This window comes from Haemaphysalis longicornis, unplaced genomic scaffold (genome assembly GCF_048455015.1).
Source record: "Haemaphysalis longicornis isolate Haplotype H1 unplaced genomic scaffold, Haemaphysalis longicornis Haplotype H1 scaffold_11, whole genome shotgun sequence".
Taxonomy (NCBI): Eukaryota; Metazoa; Arthropoda; class Arachnida; order Ixodida; family Ixodidae; genus Haemaphysalis; species Haemaphysalis longicornis.
In genome coordinates, this window is record NW_027526214.1 from 31751303 (window position 1) to 31760220 (window position 8918).

Here is an 8918-nt window from a genome sequence, read left to right on the forward strand (position 1 = left end):
TTGGCAGTTCACAGTGACACTGCTCCGGCAGTCTCACTCTTCGGAGCCCAGCCGTACTATCTCGTCTACAAACTACGGGCGCGTCGACTTTGAAAACAAGTGAGTGCAGCTTCCAGAGGTGACGCTGCATTCCCTACCCCGACCAAAAATCCTCTTTTGACTCTGCCGACAAGGGAGAATTTTCTCGGAGTGAAAGTTGACGGCGTGCCTGCTCCGGCATTGATTGATACAGCGGGTCATATTTCCGTCATGAGTGCTAATCTACGCGGCCACTTACAAAACGTCCTCACACCTGGCCTAGCATGTTCAAGTTGGGTACACCGGAGATCGCTCATACTATGCACTTGTCGCATTACTATCGCCGCCTACAACACCATAATTGCTTCCTCTGTTTTTGACAAATGCCGTCACGACGTGATCATCGGCCGCGATTTCTTCACAGAGCATGCCGCACTCAACGATACCTTTACGGTCTTCGTCTCGGATTGCCAACTTCTTCCGCCTCATGACCGCCGCTCCTTTACACGTCCGAACACATTCGCTTGCAGTGTAAATCAGCAACTTATATCAGCCTGAGTTTGTCTACCGGCATTCCTGATGGTGACACCTTGGGCTGCCATCGTTGACGTTATATTGACCGGAAATTCCGCTCTACATCACACTGTGGCTACCAACGAACAGGAGCGCGATTGCTCCATCTCCTCAAAGTTGCGCTCATACTCAACTACTCCTAGACGATAATACTGTCGCCACTCTCACCCATTCTGAGGTAGCCTAAATGTCTGATTTTGCTATAAACCGTGACCCAATATAACAATGTGGTTCCAACCCTCGACCAACTGCGCCAGATAAATTTGCACCCGTGATAATCCCGGAGCTATATGAACCTCAATCACGGAAAATGCGCTTACGTTTCCATTCATTTGGTGCAAAGCACAGCTGTTACGCACCGTATCAGTATAGGTGATGAGAGAACCATCTATCGCCTGCCGTACCGTGTATGGCATTCCTAACTAGAAGTCATTCAGCAAGAGGTTGACAAAATGCCGGCAAAGCACATCATTAAACCATCCTGCAGTCTTGGGGCTTAACTCATCGTGTTTTTTTAAAAAAAAGATGGCGCCTGGTGCTTCTGTGTCGAATACCGCCACTTGAACCGGGCAACCAAGAAACATGTCTACCCTCTACACAGGATCGACGATGCCCTAGTTTTCCTGAATGGGCCCAAATTCTTCTGGTCCACAGAAGCTTTGGGTATTAGCAGACTGTAGACGATGAGCTTCACTGAGCAAAGACCGCGTTTTTCACTCCCGACGACCTATATTAGTTTAAGGTCATGCCGTTCGGACAGTGCAACATGGCAATCACCAAAGTGCCAACCACTCTCTCCAGCGCGGGTTCAAGTGGTGCACTTGCCTCTACTATCTCGATGACATCATTGTCTTTTTTCCTTAATACGAAGCTCATCTCCATCCCCTTCGTGAAAGCCTTGCTCTTTTCCGCCAGGCGAACACCGCGAAATATCGGTTGGCCGGGCACGAACAGACAATTTTTGGCCACCACGTCAGTGCTCATGGAGTGCATCCTGATCCCGAAAAGATAGAAGTAGTTAAGAACTTCCCTGTGCTCCGGTCATTGAAACATGTCCGCAGTTTTGTGGGCATCTGGTCTAAGTTACATCGTTTTGTGAACGGCTTTGCTTATATCCCCAGTCCTATAACCGATCTTTTGAAAACGGACACCATTTTTGCGTGGGGCCCTGAACACGCCAAATACTTCGGAACCGGGATACCTAACTTGACCGCTTCACTCTTTAGCCCACTTCTATGTGTCCGCTCCAACAGATGTCTACAGTAACGCTAGTGGCCATGGAATTGGAGCCGTCTTGGCTCAGCGCCGATCCGGCAAGGATTGCCGGAGTACCTAGGCCAGTGGCCTTCTATTTCCTGCCAAAGAAATTATTCCATCTCACAACTTGATTGTGTAACTCTTGTGTGGGCTGTAGGCAAATTTGTACATACCTCTACAGCGGACCGTTTTCTGTTGTGACGGATATTCATAGCATTGTTTCTTACTGTCACTGAAAGATCAAACAGGAGGCCACGGGCTTTGCTCTCCGTCAACAGGAGTATTTTTATTGTGTCGCCTACATATCGGGCCGCCTGCACCAGTACCCGGGCGGTCTGTCACGGTGCCCTGTCGAATCTGCTAAGCCTTCGGGTTCGGAAGCATTTGCATTGCTATTTGCGATTTTCTCTTTCCTCCACTTTGTGAAGAGTAGCGCCGGGTTGCATTTTTGCAACAGATCAGAGAACGCCTGAGTAACACACCTTCGGTCTCAAAAGCCTCGTTATTTCAAGGGAAGGTGTGCGTTATTTGGACATCTTTAGGCAACTGTGCGATCATCGAGCAGCTAGCTATTAGAAAGTTTCCACAGTATACGGCGCCGTCCGACGGCATTTTTTCTTCCAGGGCTTTACGGGCATACTCGCCGTTACGTCGGTACATGCGACAAGTTCCAACTTAGGAAAACACCAACGACGCTATCAGGCTACCTTCCTCAGCCACTGGACATACTTGACGAACCAATTTTTTCGAGTCGATTTAGGCCTTCTTGACAAATTTCCCCAGTCTGTAGGAGAAAATGAGTAATTTGCAGTGGGCACTGATTATACGACACGTTACGCAATACCGTGTGCTCTTTCCACCAGCTGTGCTACGGATATCGCAGATGTTTTCTTTTGCGAGGTGATCGTCTGTCATGGTGCTTCTCGTCAGCTACTGACTGACGCGGACAAAACTTCCGCTCGCGAGAAGTCAACGACATCCTTCGCTCCTGCGCCGCCACACACACACACTAACGATTGCTTACAATCTAAGACCAACGGTCTTACGGAGCGCCTTAATCGAAGTTTACCTCATATGCTTTCCGTGTACGTTTCGGATAACCATGACGACTGTGACATTGCTTTGCCTTTCGCTATATACGCCTACACCTTCACGACACGGCTGGATTTTCCCCTTTTCACCTCCTCTTCGGTTAAGAGCCAGCCTTCACCTAGACACCTTACTCGGATAAACCCCGTCACTATCTGGACATCCACACGATGAGATTGCCCGGGCTCCCATTGTCTCCATCACAGCGCGCACCAGGCTCACGTCATCCCAGGATCCCTAGACGTGCCCTGGCATGGATTCCCACCATCGCTGCCACAGCACCGTCAAGTTGGGGCCCGAATATTTCGTGCAAGTGTGGTGTTCTGTACGCCAAGCAGGGCGTTCTGGAAAGTTTCTCGCCCGTTAATACGGTTTCTATCGTGTCTGGCGCCATGTGAATGAGGGGAACTATTAAATCACCCCTGTTGTTCCGTGTGCATCATCCCGACTTCCCAAAAATGACATCGTCCATGTTATTTGTCTAAAGCCGTACCGTTCACAGCCTACAATTTTCCCGTGAGCAGCCCCGAGACAGTGCTCTTACGAGACGGGGGTTCTGTTACGAGATATTCGATACGCTCGCTTTAATTTGTGCGCTATATGCGCCGAGAGGGAGATTATCATTAAGGTGGGAATTTCAAGAAGCTGCTGAGGGCGACGCACACGTAGCTCAGTTTTTTATAGGGCAGCGCTCTCTTCTACTGTGCCTTGTTCAAGCGGGAACTCTTAATTAGTACTGTGAATACACTTCTAGATATACCGGCCACTTCTTATAATTATGTTAATGACGTAGGTTCCTACTAATCGGTTTTTATTTGCAACGTGATACGAGCTGGTGGTGCCGTGCGAGCACGTAACGGCTCGTAGAAGGCAACCTTTTAATAAATTACGGCAAAAAGGATAATCCCAAAATTTACCAGCCTATGTTTAGCCTGAGCAGTCTTTTAAAATATTTATTAGCCGAATGCATTCCCGGTTAAAATATTGCTTTCAGACACGTTCTGTAAACACCAGGCAACATGGTTTTTCTTCAACTGCCCTGTTTACACAGCCGAATTTTTTAAAGTGACAGTTACCCACATTTTACTAGATAATTTACTTAGAAGAGCGCTTGGCCTATTCAGCCATGGCACACTTGTTTTCTACACCGAGTTACAGCGGAGGTACATCGTTTCACTCAGACGGATAGCTTCTTTTCTATTTATACATAGAAGCATGTTCCCAGAGGTCCGCATTATTTAAAACCTAAGTGTATAAATAAACAACTGCTTGAGAAAAGTAATATTGGTTCCTTATTTTATTACTTGTTCGTAACGAACTTGCACTTTGTTTGCTAAACTTTTTGTAAGACTTCCAGCTGTGCTGACGATAGTACCATATTGAGTATAAGTGAATCTCTCAATTAGGATAAAAAATTTTCCCCCAAAATACTGAATGAACCATTCACCCCAGCACGATACTTGTTAATTTGATATTCTGCTTTTCTCCTTGCAGCTTTATATGGTAAGAGAAATTGAAAACCTAATATTCACATCTCGCATTATTGATTCTCGCTGGATATGCCACGTTCCCACGGCGTTGAATTGAACAATGATTACCATGCGCCCCCGACGTTACAGATTTTAACCGACGCAGTTTTTTGAGCGAGAATAAAACTAGGAGTTTTGTCGACAAACAGGTACAAACCTACTCCTCATATTCTTTGTTCTTGCAATCAATCTGTTACAGCTTTCCGGCGATATATGTCGTCTTGCAAAAAAGTAGTATAATTGTACGTTATATAGAGGTTGCTAGACGCTTCAGTGTATGATACACCTTTCTAGCAGATCAGCATACAACACAAGTTCTCCACGCCTAACACAAAAACAACCCCTACTTCGTCGCAGGTGGACATAAAGTACTTATGGTGAAGGTTTTGGCGACACCTCCAACCATGTGCCATCAAACAATATCTGTACCCAACCGTAGCTAGGTGTTCAAAAACCGAGGGTAAGAAACCAGGAAAGGTCGTAGGCGGAGCCGTGGTCAAGCTACATCCGAAGGGCTCTATGTCTGCTTAGCTGGAATGGAGCTCTCGATCCTCTCTCAGTATCAATGTAAAGCATGCCAAGAAAGTAACCCCGTCCCCTGCTTTTTTAAAGTTATATGTTGAATGGAGTTGCACTCTCCGCCCAAACTCGCATAGCATTTCTGGATATCAAGGTCACACTCCACCCCAGACTATACGCTTTCAGGGTGTGATATTTGAGCCAGATCTTCTAATCGAAGCCCAGGTCGACCTTCTGTCAGGCCTGAAGGGTGCATGCGTAATGCTGTCATTGAGACTTACCGTCAAGGGGACAATGCAGAAATACTTACGAAACACGTAGTCTTCACTTTAACGTATGAAAACTTTCTGAACACCTCAATGCAAATTTGTGGAGATTTGAGTCCATCCCTACATACCAGACTCGCGCCTCTGCTACAAGAGCGAGTGGTTCGGGCATGGTGCAAACTCTGGGCACGGAAAATAACCTGCGCATAAGGCACTACACAGGACCACACCAATGACAACTGCAACTCCACCACTTAGAATTTTCTAAATGCCGGGGACAGCACGGGCATACTTTTGTTTATGCGAGAAATTTAAAGAACAGATGAAAATATTCAGATTTGAAATCACAGAGAATCTCCCCTTTTCAGAGGCGCGGAAAAGGTTTGCCTCTTTCGCTCTGTAGAGGTACACCGACGATGCTGGCCGTAAAGCGTGGTGGCGCCTGGTTTCGGAAGAGACAAGAACGGCGAATCGGACGTTGTCTCTTCTCCGCCCCGCACTGGTTGTCTAAGTCAGCCCAACCGTCCACCACCCCGCAGTGCAAGCCCGCAGTGGTTGCGGTGTTAAGGCACACCTTGAAGAGCAATGCTGCTCCATTAGTCTTTCTTTTTCCTCCGGCGATTACACCTGAGGGGGTGGAGATTGACATGGAGGGACACGCAGCTGCCCCCACCTTCGCTGCACCGCCTTTGCCAACGGTTGTGCTTCCGATTCCGTAGGAAGTGGCTGCTCAAATGGAGGGCCCTACAATTAGTGGTATGCCTATGGGGCACAGTGCGCGGGAACACCCTGGACATCTGATCATGAGATGAATATCGGACCGTACCTGCCTGTAGCGGTGCAAGAAACAGCCTCCGCTATCCATTTTACAGACGCCCAAAAACACTTTTGTTTGAGTGAGAGCACCGAAAGACAACATAAACACGCACACACAAACACATTACAGTCATTATATGTAAAAAATTCCCCGCATTTCCCCGAGGGAAAGAATGTGAAAGTGCGAATGCACGAGTTGAATTTGCACGGTTCGGTAGTGTTCGCGAAAGAGAGATCACACACACACACACACAACTACAAAGAAAGAAATATGCATTTATTCACAGACACCTGTTTGTGTTGTCGTTGTACTTGATTGCTAGAGCGGATCTCAGCTTTAAAATTTCGTGTCAGTGCTCCTTTAAGCGGGTGCATTAGCCCTTCTCACGCCCGATTCCTGGCCAATCCCCCACGTGGGTATGTACGCACCTGTATATATGTACCTGTGAGGTACATACCTGTACATACATACATACTCCTTTAAGCGGGTGCATTAGCCCTTCTCACGCCCGATTCCTGGCCAATGCCCCACGTGGGTATGTAGCGCGGACATCGCCGGTGGACGCAGGTTCAGGGTCGCTTAAGAAGTGCATTCGCACTTAAAATTGGGAACAGATAATATTATTCGTTTACACTGCTGAGGCCTTCTTAAAAATCTTGAAGATGTGTATAAGATGCTGCATGCTAATCAGCCAAAGGTCATGTGCCTCCATGAAATACGCCTAAGTTCCAAACAAACCAATTTCCTAAATAGGTACATAGTAATTTTAAAGGACAAAAATTGTTTTCCACACTATTCGGGTGGTGTGGCCATTAGGGCATGGAAGTCGTTAGCATGCCACCCTATCCCTTTCAACACTGTTCGTGAGGCTGTAGCAATCTGGACGCTAATATTTATAGAATATTATCTGTATGCTACGTCTACATCTTTCCTAACTTCCAGCTCTTGAGCTGTGATTTCGAGGGCCTTGTAAATCGGCTTCCTGATCCCTCTATACATATAGGCGATATGAATGCATATAATTCCTTTGGGCGTCTCCTCACCGGATGCCCGAGTTCGCCTTATCGAAAAGTGTTTGGCAATTTTGGGTGCTTGCATTCAACATAAACAAGCCTACATACCATTATCTATGACACAACATTTACCCATACCATGACTTGGCCATTGGATCTGTAGTTCTTTTTCCATGTCTCGAGTGGGACGTTAGCCCGAACCTATATAGTACTAATCCTTTTCGTACCCCGTTAACACAAATAAGTAAAAGCCCAAGCAGCTCATCATCCCATAAGAGGTTCAATGAAGAAAGAGCAAACCGGAATACATATATGCAAACAATTACACTTCCCCACACCTCTATAAAACAATACATGTTGAAGAGGCAACCCACCTCTCACAACTAACATCCTCGACGCCTCTGAAAAGTTTATTCCCCACATCTCTTTGGCCCCCGCGCAATCAAAGGAGGCCGTAGTAAAATGACGACTGTACGCTGGCGCGACGGGCCAACCACAAGGCGTCGGGAATCCTTCTTCGGTACCCCATGTCGGATAACGTCATTTTTCCAAAATAGGAAAAGCATTAAGAAAACGTGTGCGCCATCAGGCGAAACGAGAGACATGGCAGTGATTTTTACATCAATAAATTCTGACAGACACGCGCAAGGTATGGGCACGAATACGCGAACTTTATGTACAACACACACAAAGCCGCCTCTGGTAAGCTCAACTGGAGACACATTAGAAGGCCATGCCAACACACTTGCACAACACCTGTGATTGATTTCCTTCCCCCATGGCGCCTCCGCTCTGCGCTGTGGGACCTATCGTTTACAAAACTTGGAATAAACAGCTCATCAAAACTAGCGATTCTACAGTATTTATTGTGTCTGCAGGAACGTACGCTGTGCGGAGTTTTACATCAACTCATCAAAGGCTGCTGGTGCTGTTTCTTTTGTGGCGCATAGACAAAACTTCCATGTCAGTAAAAGAAATATTTTAACAGTATATTTGCAGTATCGCTGTTTTACTGACCTATTTCAGTGTTTACATTTATGTCTCGGGCAGTAAAATAATTTTTTAGCCTATTTGGCCTACCGCCAATAAGCAAAAAAAGTATTATCTAAAGCAGCGCTTTTGTGATAATACGTTTTCATCAGAGAACTTAATATACTACAACCTGAGTGGCCCAAAAGCGCGGACGTGAGACGACGTTCCCTGAAACATTTTATTAAATACCTGAATAAATATTCAATTTCGACAAAATACGCAGAATACTTACTAAACTCGCACCGAATAGTCCCCCGATAAGCTGTTTTCACGCAGCCTTCACCTTAAACCATTAAAGAATCACATCCCGAAGAGTTTAAATGAGTCACCTTGCCCTGCAAAACCGCAATAGGTCGAAGCCCACTGGACGTCAGGTGAGCATGATAACTTTGGTGGTGTTCTGTTTAACGGTTTCCCTTGTAGGAGTTCTAAAAATCTAAACAACAAGGACATTTCAGTGGCATTTTTCTGATAAAAGTCCAGCGCGTTCTGTTAGCGGTGTGCTATAATGAACATCGTGAAGCCGAAATGCACTTATCTTTCGCAAAAATATGATGAAGAGAAGCACAAGATACATGCCTATCCAATCTTTTGAGTGTAAAATGCCACGTGGTGCAATTACTCTGGATTTTTTTATGGAATCCTAATTACCGACAGCACACGACCAAAATATTTATAGTACGCTGCTATTAAAATTGTGTGTATGGTGTATGTCTTTTGGCTGTGTTTTGGCCTCATTAGTCTGTTGGAGGGGCTATGGGTTGTCGTCAGTCATAAAGCCGGAGTTTTTGTGATACTATTGCCT